Genomic DNA, 17,000 nt, shown 5'->3' on the forward strand with positions numbered 1-17,000 from the left:
TTTCCATATGTCGGCACTGTTTGAGTCTTAAAGCTTAATAGTTTACTTAACGTTGTGAAAGGTTTCTTTCGTCTAAGACTCGTGGCCACTGCTCATCGGATTTAGTAGGAAACGTTCATTGGCGGGCCTGGAGTGATTCTGTGCTCTGCTAAACGTGTACAATCAGTCTACATAAGCATCACCTGCCTCGCTTTGTCCCGAAAGACAGGGTTAAACTTTTCATTATTCGGATGTCAATAATTAAAAGCCCTATAACTACCTCACTACGCCTTGGAAAATTCCGAGATACGATCACTGGACGGAATTATGTACACCGCTAACAGTTCATCATCACAACAACAAAAAAGAAAACAAATGTAATTTCTCGAACTCCAGTGAGCTCCACGAAATTACTTAACAGTCGGAGCTTTCAGTCAACCAGACGAAGTAGTCGGACAGGATATTTCATTGGCCATTTCCTGTTACCACTAATGGCACTTCTGTAAGGTGCTGCTCCCTGTTTCTCTTCTAGGGGGTGTTAGAAACACTGGCCGTCCTGGGGAAATCACTCGACCATGAGACGGTCTCTTACACCCAGTCGACCATTCGTTTAAGAGGATTAGGGAAACCCTGACTCATCAACTGCAGACTGAAGAAAGTCTCGCTCCCCCAGAAACCCACCCTGTCGTTGACAATAGACACAGAAAGAGCACACAAGTATGGTGAGGTAATAAAATGTTACAATGTGATTAATTAACATCGGTATTAGAGAATGAGTCGCCACGTAATTTCAACGAAAGTTCTTTTCGTGAACTGTAGAGAATACCGTAGTGTTAAAAGCGATTGCAAGGGAAAAGGTACCCGATTTTTAATCCTGACTGTCCGCTGTGGCCGTGCGGTTCTAGGCATTTCAGTCTGGAACCGCGTGACCGCTACGGTCACAGGTTCGAATCCTGTCTCGAGCAGGGATGTGTGTGATGTCCTTAGGTTAGTTAGGTTTAAGTTGTTCTAAGTTCTAGGAGACTGATGACGATAGATGTTAAGTCCCATAGTGCTCAGAGCCATTTTTTTAATCCTGAAAATCCAACGCGAGACTATTACGGGTTCATTCTCCTCAGTCAGTCTATAAAATAAGCTATTTTCTCTTTTTTTCAAAGCTAATGAAGCAATCGACGTAAATCTTTTTGCATATTATGTATTGAATCTTAGACCACATTTTTTGATTTTTTTAAAGAAAATCAGTCATCATTAAGTCTTTAATCCGAAGCGCTAAAATTGTTTTGTCCAAAATGAAGTGTGTCCATCACGTAACTCCTGCAGTGTACACGTCTTACCTGAAATAAAAAAAAAAACAAACGATTTTCTTAATCTATAGGATACTGTGCACGGACGAATAGCACATTTTTTAAAATTTGACGAAGTTATAAAATGGCACACATTCGAAAGAAAGACGTAGCTTTCCAGTGTGTATTTGGTTACATTTTATGTAAAAACTAATACATACGTCAAAATAAAAAATTATTCTATTATTCCTTGCGGACATCCCCGATACACTGCATCTCAATCTGACATAATGGATTTTGGGGCACACTAATAAAAATATATATTTCTGAGATTTGGCTGAATTACTCTCGGACATGCTAGCAAGAAGCACTAGGGAATTTTTTATTTCAATTTACTATTTAGCTACTGCATAAAACGTGACCAAAAACACACGACGAAACTACATCTTTGTTTCAAACATCCGCCACTTTATTAGTCAAATTTCAAAAAAAAAAACATTGCCAGTACTCTGTGCGCAATAGCATATAAATTAAGAAAAGTGTTTTTTTTTTTTTAATTTTAAGTAAGACGTGCAGACTCCAGGAGTTACGTCATGGACACACGTCATTTGGACAGAGCAACTTTGGCTCCTCGGATGGGGGACTTAATGATGACTGGATACAGTTAAAAAATAAGAAAATTTCCAAGAATCAGTCAATATTGTGCAAAAATATTTCGGACAACTACTTTATCAGTTTTTTCAAAAAAAAAAGTCTTAAAAATCGCTTATATTACAGGCTGACTGAGAACAATGCATCCTTAATTCATAAGATGCAATACTGGCAGCGCACTGAACCTAACTGCAAATCGGCTTGAAATGCTGTTGAACATTACGTAACTTCTGCCCCTATATTTCCATCACCTAAGAATTGCTTACTGAGACTTTTAAGAAATTTTACCTGACAACGCAATAATACATCTACCTGTGTACCCCGCAACCCAATTACAGTGTGTTGTGGAGTGTAACTCTAATACCATTATTATTTACCGCCATCCCCATTCCGTCCGCGAATGGCGCGTGGCAATAACTACTGTCCATAAACATCCGTACGAGCTTTGATTTCTCTACGTCTACTTCACTATTGTCCAGCTCACGCTTAAGTGCTTTGCAGAGGGTTCATTGAACCAGTTTCAGACCGTTTCTGTACCGTTCCACTCGCGAATAGCACGTGGGAAAAATGAACTCCTAAATCTTTCTGTGCGAGCTTTGATTACGATTATTTTATCATAACCGTCATTTAGTTCTTCTTAGATGGGAATCAGCGAAGTATTTTCGTATTCGATTAAAATTTTATGGAAAAATCTCACGGGCAACGCATGTGTTTTAATGGTTGCCGCCGCAGCTCGCGTATCGTACACGTGACGCTCTCTTGTCTATTTCGCAATAAACAGAAGGAGCAGTCCTTCTTTGACCTTTTTCAACAAAAGCTGTCACATAAGTGTCTGATTTTCTCGTCGTGATCATTTTGCGAAATATATGTGAGAGGAAGTAATATGTATCTTCACGCCCCTTCGAACGTACGCTCTTGTCATTTCAACAGTAGTCTTCCCATGAAAAGTAAAGCATTTTTTTGTAGTGGTTACTTCTGGAATTTATTGAGCATCTGACTAAATAATGCTGTAATGAAACTCGCCGCCCTTCCTTGTATCTTCGCCGGCCGCGGTGGCCGAGCGGTTCTAGGCGCTTCAGTCCGAAACCGCGCGACTGCTACGGTCGCAGGTTCGAATCTTGCCTCGGGCATGGACGTGTGTGATGTCCATAGGTTTAAGTAGTTCTAAGTCTAGGGGACTGATGACCTCAGATTTTAAGTCCCATAGCCCTCCGAGCGTTGTATCTTCTTTATATCTTCCATTAACCCGCCTTCGAAATTTACCGGTTTTAGAGATCTGCAGAGAGAGATCCCTTGTCTTCAGCGCTGAAAGATGAGAACGTTCGCGACTGGGTACTATTTGAATTTCCGCAAACGATTTTCCGACCTCTTTGAGAAGTTGATTATTCAGTTTCTGTCACTAGGATAAAAGCATTGACGGTGGTGGTCTGTTATACAGTGTCCTTGGGATAGAATGCCGTTGTCAACTAGCGAGACAACCTTTCCTTTTTTTTATACAATATTTCATTTTAGAAACGTGGGAATTGAGACACAGTGAAAACCAGGTCTTGTGTGGCGCGGACTTTCAGAAGGGCTGTGGAACAATCATAGCAGAGATTACGGTGATGACGCAGGCAGTGAGGAGTAGGTGATAGTCATGTGATAGTACTGACGCCGATGATGACGAGGACGACGATGATGATGATATCAGTGTTGCCAGTGAACTGCTGACAGCGACACGGCCGTTGACGGGATCACGGATCACGGACACGGGGTGAGGGGTGACCGCAACGCAGATTAGAGCGGCGGCCGCCGGTGGCCCGTCAGGTGGCAGCAGGGTGCAGCGAGCAGCGCCATAGCGCCACCCCGGTGTCTGCGACCCGATCGCCGCCATCAGCCGCGAGCCATAAAGCGGCGGCTGCGGCAAAAAGCGGCCAGCGTTATTTGCGGTGCGCCGAGTTACGGCCGCGCTGGCCAAATGAACAGCCGCGACAGCTGACGGTCGGCAGCGATTTACACGGCGGGCGCCGCCGCAGCCACGGCCAGGTCCAATAACGGCGCCCTGTGGCCTCTGCTCGTAAACTTCTTGCCTGTATTTTCCCCGGCATTGGTTTTCTCTAAATCAAGCTCGCAGCGAAATCCCGTTAATATTTCACCGATTATACACAGCAGTTCTGCGTGGCAGGATGTGTGTTGCACAGATTGTCGGTCACTGTTTTGTTTCGGAAGTGCCATCCGTACTAAATCAGCCGTAGCAGATTCTACCAGAGTGCTACGTCATGCTGTTGACAGGGATGAGCGTCTCGCAGACGTGTTTTCATATCTGTTCTTGGCTTTTGATATTGTTGAACTATTGATCATTAGATTCTACTAAATTACTTGGAATCATTACATGTACATCTACGTGATAACTCTGCTATTCACAATAAAGTGCGTGGCAGAGGGTTCAATGAACCACCTTCATGCTGTCTCTCTACTGTCCCATTCAAGAAAGGCACGCTTGAAAACCGAGCACTTAAATTTTTCTGTGCGGGCCCTGATTTCTCTTATTTTATTGTGATGATCATTTCTCACTAAGTAGGTGGGTGCCAACAGAATGTTTTCACAATCGGAAGAGAAAACTGGTGATTGAAATTTGATGAGAAGATCTCGTCGCAACAAAAAACGCCTTTGTTTTAATGATTGCCACTCCAATTCACGTATCATGTCTGTGACACTATGTCCCGTATTTCGCGATAATACAAAACGAGCTGCCCTTCTTTGTACTTTTTCGATGTCATCCGTCAGTCCCATCTGATGCGGGTTCCACACCGCACAGAAATACTCCAGCATAGGGAGTACTAGCGTAATGTAAGCACTCTCTTTGATAGACCTGTTGCATCTTCGAAGTGTTCTGCCAATGATTCGCAGTCTTTGGTTTGCTCTACCCACAACATTATCTATGTGATTGTTCCAGTTTAGGTTATTTGTAATTGTAATCCCTAAGTATTTAGCTGAATTTACAGCCTCCAGATTTGCGTGACTTATCGCGTAACCGAAATTTATCTAATTTGTTTAAGTACTCATGTGAATAACTTCACACTTCTGTTTATTCAGGGTCTACTGCCACTTTTCGCACCATACAGATATCTTATCTAAATAATTTTTCAAGTCGTATTGGTCATCTGATGACTTTACAAGACGGTAAATGACGGTATCATCTGCAAACAATCTAAGACGGCTACTCAGATTGTCTCCTACGTCGTTAATATAGATCAGGAACAGTAGAGGGCCTATAACACTTCCTTGGGGAACGCCGGATATTACTTCTTTTTTACTCGATGACTTTCCGTCTGTTGCTACGAACTGTGACGTTTCTGACAGGAAATCACGAATCCAGTCGCACAACTGTGGCGATAATCGGTAGGCACGCAGTTTGGTTAGAAGACGCTTGTGAGGAACGGTGTCGAAAGCCTTCTCGAAATCTAAAAATATGAAATCAATTTGACATCCCCTGTCAATAACACTTATTACTTCATGAGTATAAAGATCTAGTTGCGTTTCACGATAACGATATTTTAGGAATAATAGCAGTGGCTAAGGACTGCTTCCATTTGCACCTACATATAGGGTACAAGGAGTAGAGACAGAAAGAAAATACACTGTAAGACAAAAAAATGCAAAACGAAGAAATTATCCGAATGGGATGAAAATCGGCAGATGTGATGTACATGTACAGACATACAAATGATTACAATTTCAGCCCAACTGGATAATTTATTCAAGAGAAAGTGCTTCACAAATTGAACTAATAAGTAAGCGATGGTCTACCTCTAGCCCAGATGTAAGCAGTTATTCGGCTTGGCTTTGATTGATATAGTTGTTGGATATCATTTCTACGGATACCTAGACACATTCTGTCAAACTGGCGTCTTTAATCGTCAACATACCAAGCTGTTTGGAGCGCCCTGCCCATAATCCTGCGAATGTTCTCAGCTGAGGTGATGTCCGGTGATATTAATGGCCAAGGTTCAGCTTTGCAGGCATGAAGACAAGCAGAAGAAGCTCTCGTTGTCTGCGAGCGGGCATTGTCTTGCTGAAATACAAGCGCAGGAAGGCTTGCCTCGAAGGGCAACAAAACAGGGCGCAGCATATCGCGGACGTACCGCCGTTCCGCAAGGGCGCAACAGATGACAACCAAAGGAGTCCTGCTCTGAAATGAAATGGAACCCCCAGACCATCACTCATGGTTGTCGGACCATATGGCGGGAGAAATTCATGTTGGTATCTCACAGTTGTCCGGGGCGCTGCAGATACATCTTCACTGGTCATCGGGGCTCATTTCGAAGGCGTGAGACTCATCACTCAAAACAGTTTCACTCGATTCAATGAGATACCAGGGCCGAGACGTGTCTGGAGAGGTCCCGGGCAGCGATGGGGTATATAAGTGACAACCACCCACCATACTGTCCGAAAACCAAAAGTGATGATCTGGTGTGCCATTTCATTTCGTAGCAGGACCCCTTTGATTGTCATCCGAGGCACTCTTACAGCGCAGCTGTACATCGACAATATCCACATCCCGCTTTGTTTTCCTTCATGGCGAGCCATCCTGTGCTAACATCTCAATAAGATAATGTCAGATAACACACTAAGAGACTTTCTACGGCTTGCCTTCGTGCTTGTCAAACTGTACCTTGACAGCAAGGAAGCGAGATTTCCTTCCAGTCGAGAACGTTTGGAGCAAGATAATCAGGGTCCCCAACTAGATCGAGATTTTAATGATCCAGCGCCCATGCTGAACAGAATTTGGCACGGTATCCCTCAGGTGGATATCCACCAACTTTGTCAGTCGATACAAAGCTGAATAATTACTTGCATAAGAGCCAAAGGTGGACCAACACATTATTGACTTGTTCAGTTTGTGAAGCTCTTTCTCTTGAGAAAATAAACCAATTTTTCTGAAATTGTAATCATTTGTTCGTCTGTAACTGAACATGACTTCTATTGATTTCCGCCTGATTCGGATAGTTCCTTTGTGGAGAGTCGTTTCTTTTATCTTAGACTGCATCTTAATGTAGGAATTCCTTAGAGTACCAAAAATTACGATATTTTCCCCACAGTCATAGGCATGAGTAGAAACTTCTCTTCCCTAATGACAAGAACACTCGTTACTAGTGGTCCTCAGTCTCATGCCCTGAAAGGTTTACCAGCAGATCTGTGTCATCCGGTGGTAAAAGCCTTCATTCTCTAATCTGCTTTTTCTTTTTTCAAAGAGTACACACACACACACACACACACAAATTAAATAAATAAGTAAATGAATAAATAAAAATAATGCCTTGAATTTCTTAAGAGACAGTTGCATATTCCAGCTTGGTTGTATTATGATCGCAGTCATTTATTTCACACGATCTGCTGATTCCACTGACGCGCCTCTTTACGATGCTTTCTCATGTCTTCGTAATTTTAGACAGTCAGTCTCTGTAGTGTATAAAATGCACATCTGTCATGTAAGTATGTAACTGCTAGCGTAGTACGCGAACGACAATTGATAGACATACATTGTACGCATCCACGCAGGGTGACTGTGTAAAATTGCGAGCTTATGAGTATTATCCACACGGTCCAATCTGATATTACTCGGTGTGGCTGGTGGGAGCAACCATAAATGCTTGAATCCCTTATGGACGCTCCCACCAGCCATCGCACCGAGTATCAGCTTGGACTGCGTGAATAGTAAATACTTGAAACCGACCCACCACCGACGTCAGATGATGGTGTGAAATAAATGACTGTGATCGTAATACGTTCAAGGTGAAAAATAGAAGTGTCCTTTAATAAAATTGTGGCTGAGGTACCCGATGTGAAAAAAAAAAGATTAATATCCATAATTTCTGTTTGAAGAGAAGAAAAGGATACCTTTAATTAAATGTAGGTTGCATATCTTAGACTGCGTAAAAAACACAAAATTTCTAGGTATGAACATTCGTTGTCATTTAAAGTTGTGTAATGACACAAATATGCTGCTAAGCAGAGTGACATTAGCACGTCCTGTCATCTATGTACAACAGCCACTGCCTTTTTGTTGCATTATATTGGTAAGCCTTTTATTCTTAGCTTTGAAATTCTACTTTGGCGAACACATATAACACAATTTTTAACTACAAAAGAGGATTAATAAAAATAACGAGTAAACGTTGTAATCGGGCTCATTATATGGATCTGCACGAAACATTGGGAATTTTAACTACATTATGGGAATACATTTACCAGTTGTGCACATGTAGGGAAACCTTAGTAATTACTGCTCAAACAGGTTATCCACGACCACAAACAAAATACAGTGCTAGACAGAATTTACATTTACTAGACGTGAATAAACCATGGAATAACATTTGTACAATAAATTGCGTAAGCTTTCAAAAACTAACTTATGTGAAAAGGCAGTTAAAAAGAACCCATGAAGTGATAGATTCTGTATAAGAGGGGATTACTCACATAAGGCAATAGAAAAGTGACACAAGCAAATAATACTAAACGCCTGTGTCATATCACAACGGCGCTTTTGCTCTGTAATGTTTGTTCTAGATAGCGCTACACCAAAGCAATGAAATGGGTAGTAGTAATTTTTATCCATTCTCACAGTCCGACATCTCATTCGTTACGTAGGCCTACTGACTCAATTTTTCAGGAGCACACGAGCTAAATTCCAGAATACAAAATGGAAACCAAACATGATGGTCATGATTTTGTTGCAGTTGACAGAACGTGCAGTGACTGATGATCACAAATGAATGAACAGTGTAGCAGTAGCATTTTACGGGAGCAAATAATTTATTTGTAACAGTGAATATGCAAAGTCTTGTATACGAGAGGCATAGTCAAAAAGGGTCTGTACTTCTAGTATGCCGCCACTCCAACGATATTTGGAGAGACTCAGAGAGCGGCGGCGATATTTTATGCGTAGCAGATAGTTCCGGTTTCGGCCGCTGCGACTGCAACAATGCGTCATATGGAGATGACGGTTGCCCCGCCACAGGAAACAAATACGCTGCCTGGTTCTAGAAAGCGCTTCACCAAAGCAATGAAATCGGTAATAATAATTTTTTATCCGTTTTCACAGTCCGACATCTCATTCGTTACGGAGGCCTACTGGCTCAGTTTTTCAGGAGCACACGAGCTAAATTATGGTGTGAAATAAATGACTGTGATCGTAACACGTTAAAGGTAAAATAGAAGCGTCCTTTAATAAAATTGTGGCTGTGGTACCCGATGTGAAAAAAAGATTAATATCCTGAATTTCTGTTTGTAGAGAAGAAAAGGCTACCTTTGATTAAATGTTGGTTGCATATCATACACAGTGTAAAAAACACAAAATTTCTAGGTATGAACATTCGTATACGCTTTTCGCGGATGATGCTACAGTATACAGAGAAGTTGCAGCATTAGAAAATTGTAGCGAAATGTAGGAAGATCTGCAGCGGATAGGCACTTGTTGCAGGGAGTGGCAACTGACCCTTAACATAGACAAATGTAATGTATTGCGAATACATAGAAAGAAGGATCCTTTATTGTATGATTATATGATAGCGGAACAAACACTGGTAGCAGTTACTTCTGTAAAATATCTGGGAGCATGCGTACGGAACGATTTGAAGTGGAATGATCATATAAAATTAATTGTTGGTAAGGCGGGTACCAGGTTGAGATTCATTGGAAGAGTCCTTAGAAAATATAGTCCATCAACAAAGGAGGTGGCTTACAAAACACTGTTTCGGCCTATACTTGAGTATTGTTCATCAGTGTGGGATCCGTACCAGATCGGGTTGACGGAGGAGATAGAGAAGATCCAAAGAAGAGCGTTACGTCACAGGGTTATTTGCTAACCATGATAGCGTTACGGAGATGTTTAGCAAACTGAAGTGGCAGACTCTGCAAGAGAGGTGCTCTGCATTGCGGTGTAGCTTGCTCGCCAGGTTTCGAGAGGGTGCGTATCTGGATGAGGTATTGAATATATTGCTTCCCCCTACCTATACCTCCCGAGGAGATCACGAATGTAAAATTAGAGAGATTCGAACGCGGACGGAGGCTTTCCGGCAGTCGTTCTTCCCGCGAACCATACGCGACTGGAACAGAAAAGGGAGATAATGACAGTGGCACGTAAAGTGCCCTCCGCCACACACCGTTGGGTGGCTTACGGAGTATAAATGTAGATGTAGACGTAGATACTATCTGCCAAGACAGTATAACACGAAAGTGGCCCGAAGTGGCAGCGGCGTGGCTGGGAGCAGGCGGACTACTGAAGGCAGCGGCAAAACGGTAAACGGGAAGGGTGCCAGCGCGCTCGAAACCCACCCAAACGCCTCCTCAGAAGTTGTGACGATTCGCAAACCGGAAACCAGTACGAAGCAGAAGTCGTATTCAAGCCATCATAAAATATCCACAGAGCAAGTCCAAAGCTAGACACTGAAACATTGACGGGTCGGTTCGCTGATATTGAATGGCGCGTGAAGTGTATCTGCATACAGCGCTGGAGAGTGAGTGCCAGGCCGCCGTACTCAGATATCTTAAAACGCTGTCTGATCAGCTGACCAGATGTTTACTGTTTATATTATGTTTATTTATATGAGGTGTCCCTTGGAGGGTTGGACAATATTTAGCGAAATGACAGGAACGATTATCCAAACCAAAAAAGTCTAGTAAACATTGGCATTAAAATAGATACCTTAAAAGTTATGAGCACTTCGTCTTCGCTACTGTGACACACATTTCTTGTACTGAAAAAGTGCTCATAGCATGCATTTCAGAGACCATGTCTACGAGACAATTTTTGCTTCGAATGATCGTTCCTGTCATATCCCTGAAACTGACAATTTCTCCTAGGAAAACCTGTATCATGAAAGTGGTCTAATGGCCAGGCCTCAATTACAACCCCTGACGTCCGTACCCTTGGGCTCCGCCGGTGGACGTACGTACAGCACCGAGTGTTTATCCTCGACCCCTTCCTTCCCTTACAATATGTAGTATACTGTAATTACGTTTCTCTATTGTTCAAATAGTACAGATGGCTCTAAGCACTATGGGATTTAACATCTAAGGACTTCACACACATCCATGCCCGAGGCAGGATTCGAACCTGCGACCGTAGCAGCAGCGCGTTTCCGGACTGAAGCGCCTAGAACCGCTCGGCCACAACGGTCGGTCTCTCTATTGTTCCTCATTGCTCTTTGCTAATAAAGTTATATTTTTAAAAAATATCAAAATACTGACAGAATGAACATCTCGACATCAAAGAAGAAAAATCCGAGGGCGGAGCACTAGCCCCTAGAACTGGAGGTCTCGGGTTCAATCCCGAATAGGAGCGGTAAATTTTCCTCGTTGCAGTCGCTCCAGGGCGGTGCCACGTCCACTTAGCCTGCTATCAGATGAGCAGCAGGGATCTTTCTCGGGGCTTAAATGGCGGCCGGGGCGATGGGCCCCACGCCCAGTGCCGCGGCGAAGAAAGGCTGCACTCTCTTTGCAGACAATCCAATTGCCCAGGCATGAGCTTGCACCTCAGACTTCATTTTAGTTTACTTTTATTTATATTGGAAAGAAGTATAAATAAATAAAATAAAAACATTAAACTGAAGCTATGGAACTGCTGCTTTCAGGGAATTACATCGTAACTCACAGTCCCATAAAGAAAATTGTCTTTAATGATGGTGAAGATCATGAAGAAACATGGCCGGCCGGTGTGGCCGAGCGGTTCTAGGCGCTTCAATCTGGAACCGCGCGACCTTGACGGTCGCAGGTTGAATCCTGCCTCGGGCATGGATGTGTTTGATGTGCTTAGGTTAGTTAGGTTTATGTAGTTCTAAGTTCTAGTTGACTGATGACCTCGGAAGTTAAGTCGCATACCGCTCAGAGCCATTTTTGAACTCTTAATGTCTCATTTCCTAATCTAGCTCTCTCAGCATTGCTTGATTCAATTTGTCTATATTCCATTAACTTTGATTTACTTTTGTCGATGTTCACCTTAAAACCTGCTTTCAGCACACTATCCATTCGGTTCAAGTGATCTCACAAGTCATTTGCAGAATTACGAGGAGCGTTTGGCAAGTAATACAGACCATGTTTTTTCACGGCCACTTCCGATAGAAAAAAAATGCGAAATTTGTTGTGGCAGATTGTGGAATATTCCCGCGTCAGCCATTACGGTTTCACGAGGTTCGGATAGACGGCGGCGCTATAAATAGCTTCAAAATGGCGTCTGCAACGGACGTGCGTTCGAAGCAGAGAGCTGTTATTGAGTTTCTTTTTACGGAATACCAAAGCATGGCAGATATTCATAGATGCTTGCATAATGCCTAGGGAGACCTGGCAGTGAACATCAAGACGCTTAGTCTTTAGACGAGACATCTGTCGTTATGTCAACAGGATCGCGCAAACCTGTCCGATCTCCCACCTGCCGGCCAGCAGCTGTGGGTCCTGCAGTGTTGGAACGTGTGGACCCCCTCATTTGTGGTGATCGACGGATCACAGACAGGCAGCTCACCGCAGAGCAGTACTTGTCTGTTGGTAGTGCTGATACACTCGTCCACCGATTGGGGAACTCAAATGGCCTAACAAAAGGCCATAAAGAGCAACGAAAGACCCTCTGCGCAATTGCTTGCCCGTTACGAGGCTAATCGTGACCATTCTTCGTCGGCAATAGTCTATGGCGATGAAAGATGCGTTCACCATTTCGAACAGGGAACGTAACGGCAGTTCATGGAGTGGCACCATACCACCTTTCCTGTGAACTAAACATTGAAGGACGCACCCTCAGCCGGTAAAGTCATGGCGACGGTCTTCTAGGACTCTGAAGGGATTTCTTCGTTTGATGTCCTTCCTCCTGGTGCAACTATCAACTCTGAGGTGTATTGTGCTTCCCTCAGGAAAATGAAGAAACAGCTCCAGCATGTTCGTCGCCACAAAAGTGCAAAAGACCTCTTCCTTCTCCTCCATGACAAGGCAAGCCCTTACAGAAGTCTGCGCACCAGAGTGAGCTCACAGAACTTCATTGGGTGTTCTTCCTCATCCACCCAACAGTCCGAATCTCGCACCTTTCGACTTCCACCAATGAAGGATGTGTTCGGCGGGAAGCAGTATATGGAAATTGGGATGGTTATTGATGCAGCAAGACATTGCTCCGACGTCGAAGTCATGAATTCTCCATCTACAGAAAACCCACATCTACAAGCACTGTTATCCACAGCTCATCCATCCACCAGTCAGTGCATAAATAAGCCAGTTTCACACACATGCTCAACAGGATAAACAGAACACCTCTTAAACCAGGAAACTACACACAGGAACTAAACATAATCAAACAAACTGCTGTTGAAAACGACTACAAGACAGACACATAAACAAACTCCACAAGAAGGGAAACGGAAACATTCAGCACACACAGACAACATAGCAGACCACACCACTTCAGAAAAAAGAGAGAGATGGTACACGCTAACATACAATAACAAAATATTACATAGAATAGGAAACATCTTAAAAAAAGCAAGAGATCCCAATGACATTCAGAAGAAACAACACAGTTCAAAAAAGGCTAAGACCAGCCAGAAAACCTCAGACAAATTCAGCAACGCTGGAATATATCAACTCCAAAAAAAAAAAAAAAAAAAAAAAAAAAAAAAAAAAAAAAAAAAAAAACCGGGCGTGGGAAGCGAGAACGCTACCGCACGACTACGAGCTGCGGGCTGTCAACTCACTTGCACCTCTTGTCTGGCCCAGTACATAGGACAAACAAGCAGAAATTTCCGAACGAGGTACATAGAGCACATGAGAGCTCTAAGAAGTGACAGCACACATTCAACTTTTGCAGTGCATCTAATGAACAGAAACCATAACCCCACTAATATCGAAAACGATCCACGCATTCTGAGAAACAGGAACAGTCTATACCGACAACTAACAATAGAAGAAAATTACCACATACAAAAGGCTACAGTCGAAGGGAAAAATGTAATAAAGGAAAGCACAACACACTGCAACAACACACTTTTTATCACTCTGAGAGAACTGACAAAGTACACAGAACAGAAGGCACACAGACGCAAAAGAACCACTTCCCCATCACACACACAGACATAAATAATGAACAGAAGTCGTCGTAATTCACGCTACAGTTTTTCATACCCTTTCTCGCCACATGCGATACGCCTCTCGCGACACACGCGAACAGCAAGATGGCGTAACATTCTGGATCAGAAACGAAGTGCAAAATTTTTGATTTTCTGTGTAAAAAGCAGCCACACGCCATCCAACGAACGTTAGTACACGAATAGCTAAGCAACAGCTAAATACACACCAAAATAACTGGTTTCCACAACACTACTACAACCCCAAGTATATACGGCTGACAAACGAAATTCACCTTTGAGTATTTGTTTACTAACAGCCGCTCACATGGTTGCAGATGACATGATGTTCGCTAAGTAAAAAGACGGCAACAGAAAAAAAGAGCACAGAAAATGTGTCACAAAGAGCGCCAATAATTGCTTAAAGCATGCTGTAGCATACAATACATAACGTAGTATGAAAGTATCAATATAAAACTATATTTCAAAAGACGATTTGTAAAAATGTAATAGTGTTTTACTGTGTTTGTACAACCATACCATTTTCTGCATGTTTTAGATTTAAAAAAAAAAACTGATGATAGTGATATTTGTCGCCAAAACTAGTTTGGGATAATAAAGAAATAAAGGAATAACAAGGTGTTTTGCATCAAGGCGGGCTCAATTTCTGATATTACTGTTTTTCTATGCAAATACGAACCAAATGGAAGAGTTTCAAGGTAATATTATTGTCGAGCAATTGAGTAGTATTATACGGGCATGCAGGAGTTCACAGAAAGGTGGTGTAAGGCCGTCACATTGAAAGGAGATTATGTTGGAAAATAGGGTTTTGTATACAAAAGAGTGGGGAATAATATGTATGTTGGAATCCTGAATAAAACCAACCCGCTTACAAAAAAGAAAAAGAAAAAGAAAAAAAAGGTAGTGCTTTGCTCATTGAACACTCATCCTACAGTGTCATTGGGAGATCTCATATGTTGAGTGATTTATTACAGAAAAAAATACCGAACTTCTCCAACAAATTAGATCATTAAAAAAATAAGTTTTACGTCTAGGAAGATTTCGCTGAATGTTTGTAGAAGGACATTAAAAAAAATAAAAATCGAGTTGCGTCTTGTATTCATAGGAACAGTGAAGCACGTTAGTTGTTCTGGATTCGTTTGCTTCGTCTTGTTAGAAGAGAGAGAATAGAAACTTTTCAGTTTTTCCTGCGGCCGTCAAGTTGCGAATCGTTAACAGTGCCGGCCGGGATAAACAGCCTGCGGTCTCGTCGATGCAGGCCAGGAAGCGCTGTTGCTCGCGGAGTTAATGGTTGCTGCCTGGCTCCATAATCCGCCGCGAGTTAACATTCCCCGCTCGCGGCGCCGGATTAGCCGCTAATGCTTTTAGCACTCTCTCGCTGTGCGAGCGTAGCGCCTCCAGCCTGCAGCGTGCACGGAGGCTTTTATTGCGGCGCCAGATATATAAGCAGTTACGACAAGGGCGCCGCCAGCATCGGCGTTAACTTATTGATTGCGCAGGGGTCGCTCCCGATAAGTGATTTCATTACTTTTTTCCATAAATTCAGCATTTACGGCCTCATTTTCTTCTTTATGTTTTACGACGGAAATTAGAAACAAAATAGCCTCCCATTTACTTTGTCTGTTTCGAAATATTTTACGTCCGATCCAATGTAGCTGCCCCCGGAACTGCACATGTTTTGTGTCACTCTCTTATTACTACATGGTAAACAATACGTTGTGTTTCATTTAGTGCTCCCAGGTGTTGAGCCTAGCTGTCGTTTCCATTTAATATAAAATAACTAACGGTTCTGCTCGAGAGAGATGAAATACACCAACCGTCCTGCAAGAATCCAGGATCTCTGAAGTACAAAAATGATACCATGTCGTAGTTGTTTAATTTTCTCTTGCTAAAAAATGATATTAATCCTTTACACCGACAGTGAAATTTCACTCAGAGTTCTAGTGATTTGCTTCAAGAAGATGTCAATCATACAGTCAAGTTTTAGAATTAAAACAGAAGTTGCAACGCCTCCTTGACGAAGATTGACTTCGTTTTTCGGGATCTTAGGGTCAATAGTGCATCAGCTTTCGTAGAATCACTACTAATAGGGATTCCGGCGTTGTTTATCCTATTGTACACTCCTGGAAATGGAAAAAAGAACACATTGACACCGGTGTGTCAGACCCACCATACTTGCTCCGGACACTGCGAGAGGGGTGTACAAGCAATGATCACAAGCACGGCACAGCGGACACACCGTGCCACCCAACGTGCTCTAGAAGATGTAAGTCAACCACACTGGCCAGCAAGATCTCCGGATCTGTCCCCCATTGAGCATGTTTGGGACTGGATGAAGCGTCGTCTCACGCGGTCTGCACGTCCAGCACGAACGCTGGTCCAACTGAGGCGCCAGGTGGATAATGGCATGGCAAGCCGTTCTGCAGGACTACATCCAGTATCTCTACGATCGTCTCCATGGGAGAATAGCAGCCTGCATTGCTGCGAAAGGTGGATATACACTGTACTAGTGCCGACATTGTGCATGCTCTGTTGCCTGTGTCTATGTGCCTGTGGTTCTGTCAGTGTGATCATGTGATGTATCTGACCCCAGGAATGTGTCAATAAAGTTTCCCCTTCCTGGGACAATGAATTCACGGTGTTCTTATTTCAATTTCCAGGAGTGTATTACGTGATGCACTATATCAACACGATTCAGTGAGTGTTACGTGATTTAAGTATTAGTATTGAAATGCATATGAAGATGGGTCTTTTTTTATGACATCTGCGTTTCTGTGAGAGTAGTAATGAAACATTTGTACTCACAAAATAAACAGTTTCTGTATGTCTGCCCAACAACATATTATCTTAGTAAAATCATGGCTTTCGGGTATTACGCGCCTCGTACAACCTACTTTACCGGTTCTTTAGAGTGTAAGGAATTTTATATGATATTTGTACTTGACGAACTCCCCCCCCCCCCCCCCCCCAAACACACACACAAACA

General features: G+C 42.8%; 1 protein-coding gene across 1 annotated transcript in view; it reads left to right on the forward strand.

Moving 5' to 3' along the window:
- Positions 1-17,000, forward strand: part of LOC126274704 (uncharacterized) — a 1,213,049-nt gene that overhangs the window by 732,167 nt on the left and 463,882 nt on the right. The gene's annotated exons all lie outside the window — the stretch shown is intronic.

Source organism: Schistocerca gregaria, chromosome 1 (genome assembly GCF_023897955.1).
Source record: "Schistocerca gregaria isolate iqSchGreg1 chromosome 1, iqSchGreg1.2, whole genome shotgun sequence".
Lineage (NCBI taxonomy): Eukaryota > Metazoa > Arthropoda > Insecta > Orthoptera > Acrididae > Schistocerca > Schistocerca gregaria.